The sequence below is a fragment of the Ranitomeya variabilis genome, chromosome 1 (genome assembly GCF_051348905.1).
Source record: "Ranitomeya variabilis isolate aRanVar5 chromosome 1, aRanVar5.hap1, whole genome shotgun sequence".
NCBI lineage: Eukaryota > Metazoa > Chordata > Amphibia > Anura > Dendrobatidae > Ranitomeya > Ranitomeya variabilis.
The window spans coordinates 758,047,634-758,067,965 of record NC_135232.1 but is presented as its reverse complement, the minus strand read 5'-3'; the positions used below and the strand labels follow the sequence as shown (position 1 = coordinate 758,067,965).

Genomic DNA, 20,332 nt, shown 5'->3' with positions numbered 1-20,332 from the left:
GTGATTATCCCATGTTGGGGCCCCACCTTAGCAACTGTACAGTATATACTCTTTGGTGCCATCGCTGTCATTCTTTAAGTCCCCCTTGTTCACATCTGGCAGCTGTTAATTTGCCTCCAACACTTTTCCTTTCATTTTTTCCCCATTATGTAGATAGGGGCAAAATTGTTTGGTGACTTGGAAAGCGCGGGGTTAAAATTTCACCTCACAATATAGCTTTGACGCTCTCAGGGTCCAGACGTGTGACTGTGCAAAATTTTGTGCCTGTAGCTGCGACGCCTCCAACACTTTTCCTTTCACTTTTTCCCCATTATGTAGATAGGGGCAAAATTGTTTGGTGAATTGGAAAGCGCGGGGTTAAAATTTCACCTCACAACATAGCCTATGACGCTCTCGGGGTCCAGACGTGTGACTGTGCAAAATTTTGTGGCTGTAGCTGCTACGGTTCAGATGCCAATCCCGGACATACATACATACATACATACATACACACACACACACATTCAGCTTTATATATTAGACTAGCTGTACTACCCGGCTTCGCCCGGGTTAATGACTGCTGTTAGCAAAATAGAATGTGTTAACAAAAATTTATTCTGCACACAAAAACCACAAAACAAATAGATAGAAATGTAATTATTAAAAGGCAAAAACTAAGCAAATAGAAGCATTTCACAACATATATTAGCTTTGTTATACTGAGAATGTCTTTGTTGCCTATATTAACCAATCAGAGCTCAGGTTAATTAACTGTAGCAAAATAGAAGCTGAGCTGTGATTGGTTGCTATTGGCAGCCTGATAAATCCCCAGCCAACAGGAAGCCCTCCCCCCTGGCAGTATATATTAGCTCACACATACACATAATAGACAGGTCATGTGACTGACAGCTGCCGTATTTCCTATATGGTACATTTGTTGCTCTTGTAGTTTGCTTATTAATCAGATTTTTATTTTTGAAGGACAATACCAGACTTGTGTGTGTTTTAGGGCGAGTTTTATGTGTCAAGTTGTGTGTGTTGAGTTGCGTGTGGCGACATGCATGTAGCGACTTTTGTGAGATGAGTTTTGTGTGGCGACATGCGTGTAGCAACATTTTGTGTGTTGAGTTGCATGTGACAGGTTAGTGTAGCAAGTTGTGTGCAGCAAGATTTGTGCATGGCGAGTTTTGCGCGTGGCGAGTTTTATGTGTGGTGCATTTTGAGTATGTGCAAGTTTTGTGTGAGGCAACTTTTGCATGTGGTGCAACTTTTGTACATGTGGCAATTTTTCTGTGTGTGCAAGTTTTGCATGAGGTGAGTTTTCCATGAGGTGAGTTTTGCACGTGTGGCGAGTTTTGCGTGAGCCTAGTTTTGCATATGGCGAGTTTTGCATGTAGCGAGTTTTGAGTGGTGACTTTTGTGTTTCGACTTTTATGTGGCGAGGTTGGTGTGTGTGTGTGGTGAAATGTGTGCTGAGGGTGGTATATGTGTTCAAGCACGTGGTAGTGTGTGGCGCATTTTGTGTTTGTGTTCATATCCCCGTGTGTGGTGAGTATCCCATGTCGGGGCCCCACCTTAGCAACTGTACGGTATATACTCTTTGTCGCCATCGCTCTCATTCTTTAAGTCCTCATTGTTCACATCTGGCAGCTGTCAATTTTCCTCCAACACTTTTCCCTTCACTTTTTCCCCATTATGTAGATAGGAGCAAAATTGTTTGGTGAATTGGAACGCGCGGGGTTAAAATTTCACCTCACAACATAGCCTATGACGCTCTCGGGGTCCAGACGTGTGACTGTGCAAAATTTTGTGGCTGTAGCTGCGACGGTACAGATGCCAATCCCGGACATACACACATACATACATACACACATTCAGCTTTATATATTAGATATACCTGTATGTAATCTCCTGTATATAGTATATACCTGTGTGTCATCTCACCTATATATAGTATATATCTGTGTGTCATCTCCTGTATATAGTATATACCTGTATGTCATCTCCTCCTATACATAGCATATACCTGTGTCATCTCCTCCTGTATATACTATATACCTGTAGGTAATCTGCTCCTGTATATAGTATATACCTGTGTGTCATCTCCTCCTGTATATAGTATATACCTGTATGTCATCTCCTCCTGTATGTAGTATGTACCTGTATGTCATCTCCTCCTCTATATAGTATATATCTGTGTGTCATCTCCTCCTGTATATAGTATATACCTGTGTGTCATCTCCCCTGTAAATAGTATATACCTGTGTGTCATCTCCTGTATATAGTATATAGCTGTATGCCATCTCCTCCTGTATTAGCCCTCGTTCACACGTTATTTGGTCAGTATTTTTACCTCAGTATTTGTAAGCTAAAATGGCAGCCTGATAAATCCCCAGCCAACAGTAAGCCCACCCCCTGGCAGTATATATTAGCTCACACATACACATAATAGACTGGTCATGTGACTGACAGCTGCCGGATTCCTATATGGTACATTTGTTGCTCTTGTAGTTTGTCTGCTTATTAATCAGATTTTTATTTTTGAAGGATACCAGACTTGTGTGTGTTTTAGGGCGAGTTTCGTGTGTCAAGTTGTGTGTGTTGAGTTGCGTGTGGCGACATGCATGTAGGGACTTTTGTGAGATGAGTTTTGTGTGGCGACATGCGTGTAGCAACTTTTTGTGTGTCGAGTTGCATGTGACAGGTTAGTGTAGCAAGTTGTGTGCAGCAAGTTTTGCGCATGGCGAGTTTTGCGCGTGGCGAGTTTTATGTGTGGTGCCTTTTGAGTATGTGCAAGTTTTGTGTGAGGCAACTTTTGCATGTGTTGCAACTTTTGTGCATGTGGCAATTTTTCTGCGTGTGGCAATTTTTCTGCGTGTGCAAGTTTTGCGTGTGGCGAGTTTTGCACGTGTGGCGAGTTTTGCATGTGGAGAGTTTTGCGCGTGGCGAGTTTTGAGCGGCGACTTTTGTGTTTCTACTTTTATGTGGCGAGGTTGGTGTATGTGTGGTGAAATGTGCACTGAGGGTGGTATATGTGTTCGAGCACGTGGTAGTGTGTGGCGCATTTTGTGTGTGTGTTCATATCCCCGTGGTGGTGTGATTATCCCATGTTGGGGCCCCACCTTAGCAACTGTACAGTATATACTCTTTGGTGCCATCGCTGTCATTCTTTAAGTCCCCCTTGTTCACATCTGGCAGCTGTTAATTTGCCTCCAACACTTTTCCTTTCATTTTTTCCCCATTATGTAGATAGGGGCAAAATTGTTTGGTGACTTGGAAAGCGCGGGGTTAAAATTTCACCTCACAATATAGCTTTGACGCTCTCAGGGTCCAGACGTGTGACTGTGCAAAATTTTGTGCCTGTAGCTGCGACGCCTCCAACACTTTTCCTTTCACTTTTTCCCCATTATGTAGATAGGGGCAAAATTGTTTGGTGAATTGGAAAGCGCGGGGTTAAAATTTCACCTCACAACATAGCCTATGACGCTCTCGGGGTCCAGACGTGTGACTGTGCAAAATTTTGTGGCTGTAGCTGCTACGGTTCAGATGCCAATCCCGGACATACATACATACATACATACACACACACACACATTCAGCTTTATATATTAGATATATATATATATATATATATATACACACATTCAAAGAAGCTTTGTTGGCAGGACCAAATACACATCAGTTTTGCCAAAGCAAGTGTATAAGGGCAATAGGGATAGGGACTGTGGGGATGTTGGGTAGGAGCTGTAGGGGAGGTGGATGGGGGCAGATCCAGGGTGGGGGCTATAGTCCATGGCATAGAGAAGGTGGATGGGGGCAGATCCATTGTGGGGGCTATAGTCCATGGCATCATAGTTCTTTCTCGCAGTCTATGACATTCGCTCACATACCGCGCTGCTATCTCCACTGCTCTCTCTTCTTATCCCAGCAGGATATATGTTTTCTCTTCCTCCTTCATGGTGATGAAGTCCGGGAAGAGATGTCTGAGTCTCTTGAAGTGAGTGTCCCTCACTGCTGAGTATTTGGAGCAGTGTAGCAATAAGTGGGTTTCGTCCTCTAATAGTCCATGAGCCGGGCCAGATATCGGTACCACCCGGAGTGACTAATTTTCTTTGGTATTTTTAGGTAGATGCATGTCTGTAGTTTATTTTTTGATATGATAGCCCTTACATATACGTAGCTTATTAACCCCTTCAGCCCTAGGCCTATTTGTACCCAAGTGCCTAAGCCAATCTGACCTGTGCCACTTCATGGGCTAATAACTTTGGAACGCTTTCACCTATCCAAGCCATTCTGAGATTGTTTTCTCGTGACATATTGTACTTCACGTCAGTGCTAAATGGGAGTCAATATATTTTACCTTTCTATATAAAAAAATGCTAAATATTCGGAAATTTTGGAAAAATCGGCAATTTTTTAACTTTGAAATTCTCTGCTTTTTACAAAAATACTGATACCCCCCATAATAGTTATTAATTTACACTCCCCACATGTTTACTTCATATTGGCATCATTTTGAAAATGAAACCTTATTGTTTTACGACGTAATAGGGCTTATAGTTTTATGCGCAATTTTTCACATTTACAGCAAAACCCACTTTTCAAAGGACCAAGTCACTTCTGAAGTCACTTTAAGGGGCTTACATAACAGAAACCACCCATAAATTACCCCATTTTGCAAACTACACCCCTCAAGCTGTTCAAAACTCATTTTTAAAAACTGTTAACCCTTTAGGTGTTCCACAGGAATTTTAGCAGAATGAAGGCGAAATTTCAAAATTTCATTTTTTTTCCAGATATTACATTGTAATCCAATTTTACCTGCAACCTAGCAAGGGTTAACGGCAAACCCAAACTTGGTTACCCTAATTCTGCAGTTTATAGAAACACCCCACATGTACTCGTAAACTAAAGTATGGGCACACAGCACAGCTCAACACGGAAGGAGCGCTATGTGGTTTTTGGGTGGCGGATTCACTGGAAGAAATCTAGGGGGCCATGTCACATTTGAAGGCTGCCTGAGGTACCCCCACAGTGGAAACCCCAAAAAGTGACCCTATTTTGGAAACTACACCCCCAAGGAATCTTTTAGGGGGTATAGTGACCACTTTGACCCAACCAGTGTTTCACAGTAGTTGGAAACACTTGGTTGAGAAAATGGAAAAAGTGCATTTTTTACATGAAGGTGTCATTTTAGGCTCATTTTTTTATTTTTAAGAGGTGTACCAGCAAAAAATGCACCCCACTATTTGTTCACCAATCTCTCCCGAACACAACAACACCCGATATGTTGTCGTACACTGCAGTATTGGGGAACGGCAGGCCTCGGAAGGGAAGGAGCGCCAAATGACTTTTGGAGTGCAAATTTTACTGGAAGAAATCTAGGGGGCTATGTCACATTTGAAGACACCCTGAGGTGCCCCAACACACGCACACACACTGACACATACACGTTCTGTGCTGAACAGGACTCTCCGGTCTTCTCTGCAGAGCTCCTATCTCCCTCTGTAGAGGCTGACACCTCCCAGGCTTGTGACTGATCACATGGCCGTGACATCACCACAGGTCCTGTAGTCCTGTACTGTGTGCTGCTGCTGGTAAGGAACTTGTGGAGAGAGGGGGAACAGTCACCTAGCACCAGCGCTCCCAGCTCTAAGAACGAGCGCCTCATGAAGGTGGGCCCCTGCCTCCTCCTTCCCTGCGCGGCGGCCTTTCCCCCCGGCGGCTGTATTCGGCGTATAAGACAACCGCCCTCTTGGAGCCATGTTTTTCATGGCTAAAAAGTCGTCTTATACGCCAGGAAATACGGTAAATAAAATTTTAATGTTTTTCTTTGTGTTTGCAGGTGTTTACTGACTATCTAACGGCATGATGGAAGTACCAGCAAGGAAGAAATCACGGATCGACTGTATCATACACTGCTCTAATGATGACAGCGATGATCTGGCGTCCCTTAAGGATTTGGACTCCTGGAAAACATTGCTTAGGGCTGCAGAGATCAGGCAGCATGAATCAGTCCTGGTAGCAGCTAAGGGCCTTGAAGAAGGAGAAATACCACACATACAATATCACCGTAAATGTCGTAGTATCTTTACAATGAAGAAGTCACTGGATTCTATCCTTGGCAAGGGTGTCAATGTCGAAACAGCAAGCAAAATCTCCATGAGGAAGCTACCGAGGGGTGCCCCCAGTGATAGCAGGGTGTATGCCAAAGTATGTATCTTCTGTGAGAAGTCAAGCAAGTACCTAAAAGGAAAACAAACAAGGGAGCCAATTGTCCAGTGTGTTGAGCTACGAGCAGATGAGACGATCCGCAGAGCAGCGATAAGGAAAGGCACACAGAGAATACTTGGTTTACTTAGCAGAGACCTTGTTGCTGCAGAGGGGCACTACCACAAGTCGTGCTACAAACTATTCACAAAAGATGATTCCCAAGTGGCCTGTAGGTCTAGTGCAGCTGAAAATCAGGTCGAAAGCGAGGAAGTACGCTACGAAGAGGCAGAGAAAGAGGCCCTTGAAGAACTCTTCTTGTATATAAGGACTAAATTGTTCCCAAACCCAGAAGTACTGCCTATGATAAACCTCACATCTAGGCTTGAGAGATTAATGATATCCCGTGGTATCATCCAACTGAAACCATCGACAAAGAAACATGTTCGACGAAAACTTGAAACAGAGATTGGGGAATCACTCCGCTTTCTCTCAGATGAGAAAGGTAAGCTTCTAGTCTATCCATGTAGCCTATCAATGGACGACCTTGTCCGGCAAGTACACAGCATGACAAAAGATCTGCAAGAAGCAAGAGCTGCTAACTCTGGAGATATCGTAACCAAAGCAGCAATGCAGCTAAGGAATGAGATCAAGAAGCAAGATGTGAGTCAGCCATGGCCTCCCAATACAGATCAGAATGTCGTTCCTGCATTAGTCACTCAATTCCTGCAAACCCTGCTTACAGGAGATTGTGAGTGCCAAACTACCTGTGAAAGAGCTCAACGTCTTGCCACATCCTTCGGCAGTGACTTGGTTTTTGCTGTTACCAATGGAAAGACAAAGCCACCAAAGCACGTACTGCTATCCTTTGCAGTTAAGTCTTTGACCGGCAATACAGAACTGATTCGAACTCTGAATCGTCTTGGCCACTGTGTGTCATATTCAATGGCTGAGGAGATCGATACAGCCCTTTGTATCCAGAAGTTGGAATGTTCAAAGGATGACATCCCAATGCCAGCAAGTATCTACCCAGGTGTGTTCACAACCCTGGCCTGGGATAACATTGACAGACTTGAGGAGACACTAAGTGGAGCAGGTACATCTCATAGAGTCAATGGCATTGCTGTTCAGTCCAATGTTGCATGCTCTGTGACAAAGAAAGTCCTGCCAGATGTAACCAAGTCGAAGAAAAGAAGCATAACTCTGACAGAATTAATGCTACCGATATACAATGTTGGGCAGCGGGGAGAGCCACCCAGGATTGAGACTTCGAATGTTAACACTACCAAGGAGGTCCAGGATTCAAAAACCAAAAACCATATCTGGCTTCTGGCTAGAATGTCAGACCATGAGGATCAGACCACCAGCAGTTGGACTGGGTTCAACATAAAAATCCGCAGCGACATTGTAGTGGCCCAGGACACTGTAAGCTACCTGCCCACTATCAATGCTCCTGCAACAGCCATGTCCACTGTGAATGAAGTCTTGGAGCAAACACATGCCATCATGCAGACCCTGAAGCTTAACAGAATTGTGTGTGTGTTTGATCAAGCACTCTATGCCAAAGCTGCCGAGGTTATCTGGAAACAGGAGAAGTTCAAGAACATTATAATTAGAATGGGTGTCTTCCACACAATCTGTAATCTCCTCTCTATCATAGGGAACAGATTTCAGGATGCAGGCCTTAGAGATCTGTGTGTTGAATCCGGTGTAATCGCTGAAGGATCAGTGTCTGGAGTGATGGACGGCCGGAGGTACAACAGAGCAGTGAGACTACACAAGCTGGTCTATGAAGCACTTATGAGGCTTGCATGGAAAAACTTCCTTCCATGGCTAGAAGAAAACCATGCAAGGGACCTTCACCATCTGGATGAAACACTGAAGAACATCACAAACTTTCGCATCAGTGTGTCGCAGGGATCCTTCGAAAAGCTCTTGGATAATGAATCTTGCACACTTACCCTGAAGCTCTTTCAAGTTTATCTTGAGACCCTCAGAAATGAACAACTCTCAGCATTCTGGATGTCATACTTGGACATGGTCGAGACCATGCTGGCCCTGGTTCGAGCTTCAAGAGAAGGCAACTGGATGCTTCACCTAGGAGCAATCCGACAGATGATACCATGGTGTTTTGCCTATGACAAGGTCAACTATGCCCGATACCTAACCTATTACTATGCCACAATGTCTCGGCTGCCCATAGAACACCCAGAGGTCCATGAATACTTCATGCAAGGTGGCTTTTCGGTCCAGATCGGTAGCAAGAATCCTTTTGGACGAATTCCTGTGGACCAGACCATTGAAGAGACAATCAACAAAGACACCCAGACACCAGGGGGCACAAAAGGCTTCAGCCTCAAAGTTGGAGCTGTTTCCAGGTTCTACCTGACATCAGAGTACCGCAGTATGTACTTGAGGCAGCTGAGGGCCCTGGTAGGCCAACAATATACTGACTTCAGCCATTCAGACCTACAGGTGTCTAGGATTAGAAGAGATGAAGCCGATGTCCAATCTTTCGTTCAACTGCTGGAGACAGGTTGGGTGAACCCCTTCAACAAAGAGCATAATGGTGAACTTATCAGTTTGTCAACAGCGACTGTAGCACCACCAGATGTAGCCAAAGACCTTCAAGGGGCATACAGTATAGGAGAGGATGCATATCAAACATTCAAGGATGAGCGTTTGGGTACCGATAAGCCAACTACATTGTTTCATGACAAGATGACGAAGAACAAACTTAAAACGTTCTCTAACATCCAAATGAAGACACGCAGACAAGGTCTTGGCAAGGAGGTAATTTTGAAGGCTGACAGAAACCTATTTGGCCAGATGATACTTGTAGCTGAGAACAGAAAGCTACAAATGAGTGATGTCTTGACTCATCCCCTGGGTCCATTGCCATGGGCACTTGCCAATGGTGATGGGTCTATCCGCAAGACCAACAAGGCTGCCCTCGCAAGGGAGTTGGAGAGGAATGCTCGTCCTGCAGAAGTGATCCCCGAGCCCTCTGCAACCATCATTGATGGGATGAGCCTGGTTCAGAAACTGAAGGGAAACAATGCAACATTTGGCCAGCTAGCAGGCACAGCAATGAGTCGCGCTATCCATGAGGGTGCTAAGAGCAAGCGCATTGATATTGTCTTTGACGTCTACAAGGAGACATCCATCAAAGATACAGAAAGAGTCAACAGATATGAAGGCACAGGGATCCATTTCAAGAACATTCAACATGGGCACAACATCCAGCAGTGGAAAAAGCTTCTAAGTAGTTCCTCCAACAAGGCAAGTCTCATAAAGTTTCTGGTAGAAGAATGGAAGGCGAAACACCACAGGGAGAAGCTTGAGGAGAAGGAGCTGTATGTCACATGTGAGCAGCTCTGCTTTAAGATCACCAAAGAACAGTGGGAAGAGGCTGCTGACCTTAAGTCAAATCAAGAAGAAGCAGACACACGCCTCCTTCTCCATGCTCTTCATGCAGCAGAATCTGGTTACAAGTCGGTCATCATCACTTCGGAGGATACTGATGTCATGGTCCTGTGTCTGGGCATGTGCCACAAAATCCCATCCCACCTGTTCCAGAAATGCGGTACACAGAACCGGACAAGATTCCTGGATATCACCACTCTGAGCCGAACATTGGGAGGCAGCGTATGTGATTCATTGATTGGTATGCATGCATTTACAGGCTGTGACACCGTCAGTGCATTCGCTGGCCGTGGGAAGATGACGACACTCAAGCAGTTGAAGATGAACAAGACATACCAGGATGCCTTTCAGGAAGTTGGTCGTTCATGGGAAGTGTCTACCGAACTTTTTGAGAAGTTACAGGAAATCACCTGCCACATGTACCTGCCAACTACCCAAACAACTGAGGTAAACAGGCTCCGTTATCAGCTGTTCTGTGCCAGACGTGGAGTGGTAGAGTCAAGTCAACTCCCTCCTTGCCAGGACTGCCTTTTCATGCATGCACTGCGTGCAAACTACCAGGCTGCGATCTGGAGGAGAAGTCTGCAGAGCCAGCCATGGGTTGCAAACCCAACAGACTGCGGTTGGATGATAGATAACGACGGAAAGCTTGTTGTCAAGTGGATGCAAGGGGCACCAGCACCAGAAGCTATTATACAGCTACTGTCCTGCAAGTGTGTGCGGTCATGTGAACTTCCTCAGTGTACTTGCCTCAGCAATGGCCTGAAGTGCACAGACATGTGCAGATTACAGACATGCCAGAACAAGGGTACTGAAGACGAGCCAGTAGAACAACAGTCAGATTCAGAGTCCGATGTTGAAGATATTATGGAGTAACATATATATATATATATATATATATATATATATATATATATATATATATATATATATATATATATATATATATATGCACATGACATGTTCAGTGTGTATTTACATAACTTGGATTAAATTTTGTTACAAATACTACATCTAGTCACTCCGGGTGGTACCGATATCGTCATATTTGGTTCTTGGCTCATGCTAAAATTCCTGTGGAACACCTAAAGGGTTAACAGTTTTTAAAAATGAGTTTTGAACAGCTTGAGGGGTGTAGTTTGCAAAATGGGGTAATTTATGGGTGGTTTCTGTTATGTAAGCCCCTTAAAGTGACTTCAGAAGTGACTTGGTCCTTTGAAAAGTGGGTTTTGCTGTAAATGTGAAAAATTGCGCATAAAACTATAAGCCCTATTACGTCGTAAAACAATAAGGTTTCATTTTCAAAATGATGCCAATATGAAGTAAACATGTGGGGAGTGTAAATTAATAACTATTATGGGGGGTATCAGTATTTTTGTAAAAAGCAGAGAATTTCAAAGTTAAAAAATTGCCGATTTTTCCAAAATTTCCGAATATTTAGCATTTTTTTATATAGAAAGGTAAAATATATTGACTCCCATTTAGCACTGACGTGAAGTACAATATGTCACGAGAAAACAATCTCAGAATGGCTTGGATAGGTGAAAGCGTTCCAAAGTTATTAGCCCATGAAGTGGCACAGGTCAGATTGGCTTAGGCACTTGGGTACAAATAGGCCTAGGGCTGAAGGGGTTAATAAGCTACGTATATGTAAGGGCTATCATATCAAAAAATAAACTACAGACATGCATCTACCTAAAAATACCAAAGAGAATTAGTCACTCCGCTTGGTACCGATATCGTCAAATTTGGTTCTTGGCTCATGGACTATAAGGCCTCCTGATCAGTGTTGGCACAGTCTTTCCTCCCTGGGCTTGTAGTTCTGCCTGTGTTGGCCACATTCGATGGCCAGACTGTGCGCACTGAGTCTATATCGGCTCAGGATCTTGCGATCTCTGGGGTCCGGGAGTTTCTCCAGATATGGGGCCAGTCTGTAGTCTCTCTGTAGACTCCGGTACATGATCAGTTTCTGTGAGCTGATGATATCATTCTTCCAGTCACTGACATACTTCTCCTGGCCTTCGTCTGCCATCTTCCTGATTCCGGCTTTTGTCAGGTTGTTGTGATTGGTGTTCTGGTCCGGTTGGGTTTGGCTGGGCTGTTCCGAGGGTTCTGGTTTTTCTGTTTCACCTGCATGTATCAGGGCTTTATGGTGATGGGAGCTTGGATTGCTCCTATGCAGGTGAGTCCGGAATGACAGCACCCTCTTTTAGAACTGTTAGGTGTAGAGGAAATCTGCCCAGCTCGGCCCGACAAGCACTGTTGGAGGTGCTCCGATGGACCTGGAGAAGGTGCTTGCAGAATTCCAGGTGGAATATTTCTGTTGGATTGGAATCCCACCTTGACCAGTCTGGGTAGGTGTGAGGACCCCAGACTTCGCTGCCATACAGGAGGATTGGGGCGATGATGGAGTCGAAGATTTTTAGCCAGACCCTCACTGGTGGCTTCCGATGGTAGAGTTTCCTTTGGATTGCATAGAAGGTTTTGCAGGCCTTGTCTTTCAGGGTCTCTATGGCTTGTTTGAAGCTCCCTGACCGGTGAATCTCTAGGCCCAGGTAGGTATATTTGTCCGTTCCTGTGAGGTCGCAGTTGTTGAGGACAAATGATGGGTGCTGGTCTGATCTTCTCTTTCTCCTCTGGAACACCATGGTGTTGGTTTTTTGTAGGTTGACCGGTAGAGCCCAGGTGGAGCTGAATTTCTTTAGGATTTTCACGTTGTCCTGGAGGCCTTTCTCGGTTGGTGACAGCAGCAGCAGGTCATCTGCATACAGCAGAAATTTCACCTGAGCGTCGTGGAGGGTGAGACCTGGTGCTGAGGAGGATTCCAGGGCGGTAGCCAGCTCGTTGATGTAAATGTTGAAGCGCGTTGGACTTAGGCTGCAGCCTTGTCTGACCCCGCGGCTCTGCTGGATATAAGCCTTTCTTCTGCCGTTCACACTCACGCTGCAGCAGTTCTCAGTGTAGGATCTTTTGATGACATCGTAGGTCTTTCCTCCTATTCCACTCTCCAGCAGTTTCAGGAATAAGCCCGGGTGCCACACTGAATCAAAGGTCTTTTTAAAGTCCACAAAGCAGGCGTATATTTTCCCATTCTTTGTATTGTAGACGTGTCTCTGAATGAGGCTGTGCAGAGTATAGATGTGGTCTGTGGTGCGGTGGTTTGGCATGAACTCTGCTTGGCTCTTGCTGAGGACGTTGTGCTCGGTGAGGAAGGTGAGGATCCTCTTGTTCAGGATACTGTTGAACAGTTTTCCCAGGTTGCTGCTGACACATATGCCTCTGTAGTTGGCTGGGTCATACCTGTCCCCACTCTTGTGGATGGGTGTGATGAGGCCTTGGTTCCAGGTACGAGGGAAGTAGCCGGCATACAGCACAATATTGAAGAGTTTAACCATTGCAGCCTGTATTTCTGGTGGGCTGTACTTCAGCATTTCTGGTAGGATTCCATCCAGGCCACCGGCTTTTCTGCATCTTATGGAGGAGAGTCTCTCGGCTACTTCCTGTAGTGTTATAGGTGTATCCACCGGGTTTTGGAAGTTTTTGATTTTTTTCCTCCATTGCTTTTAGTTTCGCCATTATGTTTTCCTGTTCTTGGCTTAGTTCTTCCTTTGGAATGTCTTTATAGAGGTCTCTGAAATATTGGAGCCAGAGGTTGCCATTTTGGATATGGGTGTTGTTTTTCTTGTCTTTGGTGCCCATGTGGTTCCATAGTTCCCAGAAGGAGTTGTCTTGGAGGGCGTCTTGGAGTTGGTTAAGCTTGGTAGAGATGTAACTCTGCTTCTTCCTCCTGAGGATGGTTTTGTACTGCCTTTGTATGGAGTCATAGGCTTCCCTCAGACCCAGGTGGTTGGGGTCTCTGTGTTTCTTGTTGGAGGCTGTTCTCAGGGTCTTCCGTACTGCTTTACATTCTCTGTCAAACCAGCCATTGACCTGTTTCTTTTGGTCTCTTGTAGTCGACTTTTTTAAGGTCGGACAGTCTGGCCATTGCGTAGAATATATTGTTGAGGTCCTTTGCGGCTTGGCTCACTCCCTCTGGGTTTGGCTTGTATTCGAGGTTGTAGAAGTGGTGGAGCATCCGCTGTATTTCAGGTCTGCTGGAAGCTTCTTTATATTTTTGTGCCGACATTTTGGACCATTTATAGGATGGAGGCCGGGTGAAGAGGCCGCTCTGCTGTGGCTTCTAATGGTGGATGGTTTCTCTGTAGATTTCATGTACAGAAGAAGTTGGCTGTGGTCTGACAGGTGCGTTTGTGGGGTGACTATGAGGGCGCTGACATCTGCCAGGTTCAGATCTGTAATGGCGTAATCTACTACACTCCTCCCTACATGGGAGTTTAGTGTATACCTTCCTAAGGAGTCACCCTTGCTTCGTCCATTGAGGATATGAAGTCCTAAACTTCTACATACATTCAGGAGCTTTCTGCCACTTTTGTTGACTGTACTGTCATAGCTGTTTGTCTGTGTGTACAGGGTCTTGGCCGTCATTCTCTGCTCCAAGTATGTAGATGTTTCCATCCGTGGTCAGGAAGTCTCTCTCTCCCCCTCTCTCTCCCCCTCTCTCTCCCCCTCTCTCTCCCCCTCTCTCTCCCCCTCTCTCTCCCCCTCTCTCTCCCTCTCTCTCTCCCTGTTCTTGCATTGAGGTCTCCATAGATGAGAACTTTGCCCAGGGCCTGATAATGGGCGGCTTCTCTTTGTAAGATCTCGAAGCAGTCTGGATTGAAGTAGGGGGACTCTGGCGGTGGTATATAGGTGGCACAGAGGTGGACATCAGACTGACAGGTGAGGATGGAGCTGCTGATTCTGATCCATATGTGGCTGCCTCCTGTCTTCACCGATTTGATGTACTGGTGGAGCTCCTCTTTATACCAGATCAATACTCCTCCTGAGCCCCGGCTCTGTTTGATGTTTTTATTTTTCTGGGCATGGACCGAGAATTCCTTGTATCCAATAGGCACCAGGGATTAGTTTTCGGCTCTGGTCCATGTTTCCAGGAGGATCTGAATGTCTTTATTTTTCAGTCTTTGTATAAAATCAGGGTCCTTTGTTTTAGATCCAAAGGTTGAGGCGTTGAGACCCTGAATATTCCAGCTGCTGATTGTAAGTGAAGACATTCTTCTGTGTATTTTGTGTGTATATACCTTGTAATGAGTGTGGCTGTGTGGGACAAACTGGATTTCTGACTGTTTTATAGAAGTGCTTGGTTCCATCCAGTCACATTAGTCTGCTGCACAGTGCAATTGAGCAAGTTCTTTATCTCATCCATATCTCTGCTCTGCATGTGTCTGTGCGGGCTCGGTGGTCCCCTCCGTGGAGGTCTCCACCTCTGATGGTCTGACACTGGGTGAAGAGCTTTGTTTCCAGCTTCAGGAGGTAGCATTGGGGTTTTCTGCTCTTTCGTTCTCAGGGGTCTTTCAGTGTGATTATAGCCACTGTTGAATCCAGGCCTGGGGTCTCTGTTTAGCATGATGTCCTTCAGCTCTTTGGCCAGGAGGCTGACCCCTTGTTTGTTGAGATGTTTATTATCGTGCAGGTGACTGATGTTTATGGAGAGGTGTTGTGCCAGGGTCACGTTTGGCATAGTCTTGATCCTTTCAGTCAGTTCTGTATTGATGGTTTGGCTGGTTTGCCTGGATATGTCCTTTCTTGGGAGCAGCGATGACAGAATGATTTTACTGTCCGGGAATTTTAGTTTTGCCATCTTTGCCAGTTTGATCAGTTGTTCTGCGATCTGCTGGTGCTGGTCTGGCAGATTGTTTGTACCCGTGTGTATTATAATATGCTTTGGGTTGGTAAACCGTGGTTTACTGATGACCTCTGTCACCTGTTCAATATTTGCACAGCGGATTGTATGGACCTGTTTTCCTGGGGATAGCTGCTGTGTATTTAGGTACTTCCCATTTGAGTCTATTATTAGGACAATATCAGGACTTTGTGATGTCTTGGGTGGGCTACGGTGCTGCTGACAGGGGTCTGTGATGCTGGCTTTGCTGGTGGCTGGTTCTCTTCTCTCTTCCATCTCTCTGGTTTCAGGATCAGTCATATTGTTGGTTATTATTTTAATGCTATTTGGTGTCTCTACATTCTGTTCAGTGGTGGCCATGTTGTCTGCTCTCTGGCTTGTTTCCATTGCCCCCTGCTGGTTCAGATGTCCAGGGCTATGGGCTTTTAGTTCTGTAATCTCCTTTCTGAGTTTATCATTGTCTTTTTTCAGTTTACCCATTTCCTGTAGAGCTGCCTTGTGTTGACATTTCAGTTCACACATTTCTTCCCTTATTTTCTGTAGGGCTGCGTAGTATTCCTGTTTATTGAGTTCATTTGTTGCTTGGTAATTTGCATTCCTTTGTGAGTTTCTTTCACATTCTAATTTCAGTTGGACCAAGTCTCTTTCTAATTGAGATAAGAAGTCTCTGATGTTATCGGGCGAGAGGTGTGAAGTGTCAGGGGTTAGGCGGCTCTGTCTGGGAATCGCTATGTGAGCATTAAGGTACCTTCACACGAAATGACTTTGTAACGATATCGCTAGCGATCCGTGACGTTGCAGCGTCCTGGCTAGCGATATCGTTTCGTTTGACACGCAGCAGCGATCAGGATCCTGCTGTGATGTCGCTGGTCGCTGAATAAAGTCCAGAACTTTATTTGGTCGTCCGAATGCCGTGTATCGTTGTGTTTGAAAGCAAAAGCAACGATACCAGCGATATTGTACACTGGTAACCAGGGTAAACATCGGGTTGCTAAGCGCAGGGCCACTTACTGAGCACCGGCCCGAAAGTGAAAGCACAGCGGTGATGTCACCGCTGTGCTGTTAGGGCCGGAGTTCAGTCAGTGTCAGGAAGCAGACGCTGGGGGACGCGCAGGTGAGTATGTACGGGTTTTTTTTTTTTACTTTTACGCTGGTAACCAGGGTAAACATCGGGTTACTAAGCGCGGCCCTGCGCTTAGCAACCCGATGTTTACCCTGGTTACCCGGGGACCTCGGCATCGTTGGTCGCTGGAGAGCTGTCTGTGTGACAGCTCTCCAGCGATCAAACAGCGACGCTGCAGCGATCGGCATCGTTGTCGCTATCGCTGCAGCGTCGCTTCGTGTGAAGGTACCTTTAGAGGTAGCTGCTGGGGCTTGTAGTCCTTTATAGGTTTGTTCTAACTACAACTGTCCAGTTAATCAAGCTGGCACTTCTAAATACTTTCCAAACAACAAAAAGAAGGGCGGTCACACCTAATAGGTGGACGCAATGAAGAGCTCCAGAGTAAATAATTTTAAGGCTTTATTGGAAATCATCACAGAGCAGTTATGCCATTTCTATTTCTAACACCATAACACAAGGTAGAGAGCTGAATATTAAATATCATTAAATAGTAATGAACACAAAGTAGTAGTTGCATAAACCTATGCTGCCCGATGCACCTCTAGCTGCCTCAGCGTGCTTACAAGTTCAATAGAAATCCTAATACATATACATCCCGACAGACAGTTCAATAATATCTACCTGCATTCAGTGCAGCGCTCCACCTCATCCCAACGCACGTTTCGCACCAAGCTTCTTCTGGGGGCGGAAAACAATTTTCAAATTGCTGCAGAATCTCCTCAGTCCCCTGCACCATGACTGTGCCACTGTTGTATAGGCTTATGGTGAGCACATTGGTGTCATCATCTGCTTGGCTGTTAATTTTAATCCGCTGGACATTGTTAGTGTTGCATTTAGATACATGTTTATATCGATTGCACAGGGCAGTGTGCCAGGCTGAGAGTTGTTCTGTATAGAATAATAAATTGGTTTTTCTTTTTGGTTCTTCCTTTGTGAAATCTGCATAAAGAGTCTCAGGATTCTCTCTAATATAGTCCTTCTTGGGTTTATTGCTCCACTGCCCCTGTGTTATCTCCAGATCTGACCCCCAACCTTCCTGTGTCTCTGGCTCTGGGCTTTGTTCATTTACTTGTTCTAAATTTGTGTTTTCTATTTTGTAGTTATGTTAATTATAATACTTATTTCTAAGAAGATTAATTTGTAACAAGTCTATAGGTTGTGTTGTAGTTAAAGAATTCTCCTACCTTTTATAGGTCCAGGTATCAGGATGTCAGATGTATGATGCCAGCTGTTTCCAGTCTGTATCCTCCAGGAGATTCTTGTTTTGTCCTTTGAATTTTATGAAAAAAGGAAAATATTTAGAATTGAGAGTCCTCAGTGGTTGATACCTTTTAATGGCTAACTGAAAAGATGGTAACAAATTGCAAGCTTTCGAGACTACATACGTCTCTTCATCAGGCAAAGACTAAAACAAATTCTGAAGAATCACATAATGCACAACATAGTATAGAAAAAAAAAAAAAGGGAGAGAGGAATAAAACCATGGATAAGCCAGGTGACATGAAGCAGAATTACCATGGGTGATAAACAGTTACGTCGATAAATATTGGGCCAATTCTTAGATAAGGATTTTTATTGTCCTGTGATTAGGGTCTGGTTCTGTTGTGATGACCCCACATGGTCTGATGGGCAAGTTCATTAGTTGATGTAAAAAGACATAAATCCGTGTGACACATTCATTCCTGCATTTAGAGTGTCAAAGGTCGTCATCAGTTTATATTCCCAGACTCTCCTGTCTTCCTGTGATTTGAAGTTACCCTTTAACACAAGTAATTTCATGTCCATAATGTTATGATTTGGGAGACAGAAATGTATTGCCACAGGTAGATCCATTCTTTTTTCTCTTATTGTATGGCGATGAGAGTTCATCCTTGTTCTCAGTTTCTGCCCTGTCTCCCCCACATACAGACCCCCAGTTGGACATTTAGTACAAATAATTAGGTACACCACATTAGAAGTGACGCAGCTGAATGTACCTGGTATCTTGTAGTCCTGATGTGAATTGGGGATCTTTATCTTGTCCGTGGTCCAGTAGCGTAGCTACCAGGGGGGCAGAGGGGGCGGTCGCCCCGGGCCCTGTGCTCTGAGGGGGCCCACCTGGAGCTACACTACTGTCAGGGCCGGCGTTAGGGGCCCCTGCCTCCGGTCAATGTTTATCTTTAATTTCCCCTGCGTTTGTACTGTATATGTAGCTAAAGTAACATGCAGGGTACAAACGCTCACAGGGGGTCAGCAGAGAGAAGGAAGAGAAGGCCTCCAATCAGAGTGCAGGGAGTGAGTCATGTGATCGCTGTTCTGCAGTCTGTGGAGGAGAGGGGGAAGGGAGGTCACTCACCCAATCCCAGCTGAGCGCGCTCTGCTTCAAAGCTCCTGTGCTGCAGAGAAGTGATCAGCTCCAGCAGCAGCAGCCGGGGATGCAGGGGGACTCTGCCTCTGACTGTGACCTGAGCTCACTGCCTACACATGATGTCTGCATCTGACTGGGAGGAGCCCGAGGAGCAGCCCCCAGGACCAGAGGACACTCTCCACACAGCATGATGAGTATCTTGGCACATGTCATTTGCTATTTGATATGTCTGATCTGTTGCCTTGAATACATACATACAGGCACAGTATATAAAGCAATGAAGGTTCTTAAACTTGTATGTCTTGTTTATCCTGCAATCTGGACAGACACTGAAAACTGACATGTGATCGATAAGTGTCTTGGCACATAATTTATTTACTGCTGATTAGCTTATGAGAAGGAGAATGATTATTTTCTTAAGTTTGCGAGTGGCTGGAATCTTGCAGGACGGCTTTTACATGTGGGAGCCTGTCACCATATAAGATCCGGCCAGCATCTGTACGCCCTCACATAGTGTTCTAGAATGCTCTCTATGTCCCCAATCCTCTATGCAAGGCACATAAAAGAGCTTTTATTATACTCACGGATGGCGCAGTCCGGGCGTCACTAGTCTTGATCCGGCACCGTCCCTCTTCCTGTGATCGCTGTCCCTCTTCGTGTGGAAGATGCATCCTACATCATGCATTCAGTGTCCTCTATCGCACTCTTTGCCCTGCTGAAGTCAGAGCACAGTATTGTAGTGCGCATGCGCCAGCTTTATTTCCAGGTAATCAGCGCCCTTTGGCCTTTCCCAGCACATATGCACTACAGTACTTGGCTCTGCTTTCAGCAGCCTAGAGAGAAGTGCGCCTGCACATGAGCGCGATGGGTGACACTGTGTGGATGACGTAGGATGTGTCATCCATAGTGTTGAGCGATACCTTCCGATATTCAAAAGTATCGGTATCGGATTGGATCGGCCGATACCGGCAAAATATCGTATCTCGCCGATACCGATACCCAATACCAATACAAGTCAATGGGACACAAATATCGGAAGGTATCCTGGATGGTTCCCAGGGTCTGAAGGAGAGGAAACTCTCCTTCAGGCCCTGGGATCCATATTCATGTAAAAAATATAGAATAAAAATATAAAATATGGATATACTCACCCCTCCGGCGGACCCTGGACCTTAGCGATGTAACTGGCAGCCTCCGTTCCTAAGAATGCAGAGTGAAGGACCTTCGATGACGTCGCGGCTTGTGATTGGTCGCGTGACCGCTCATGTGACTGCTCACGCGACCAATCACAAGCCGCGACGTCATCGCAGGTCCTACACTCACTGCATTCTTAGGAACGGAGGCTGCCGGTTACATCGCTAAGGTCCAGGGTCCGCCGGAGGGGTGAGTATATCCATATTTTTATTCTTTATTTTTTACATGAATATGGATCCCAGGGCCTGAAGGAGAGTCTCCTCTCCTCCAGACCCTGGGAACCATACACTGGGAACTTCCGATTCCGATTTCC

The 20,332-nt window shown here is 45.4% G+C and overlaps 1 protein-coding gene across 1 annotated transcript in view; it reads right to left on the bottom strand.

Annotated features, from left to right (window-relative positions):
- LOC143798719 (uncharacterized) overlaps positions 1 to 17,756 on the bottom strand; it is a 31,481-nt gene extending 13,725 nt beyond the window's left edge. Inside the window, exon 1 of the mRNA XM_077281121.1 lies at positions 17,663 to 17,756. The gene's annotated coding sequence lies outside the window, so the exon portion shown is untranslated. The remainder of the gene's footprint in view (positions 1 to 17,662) is intronic.
- Positions 17,757 to 20,332: the final 2,576 nt, after the last annotated feature.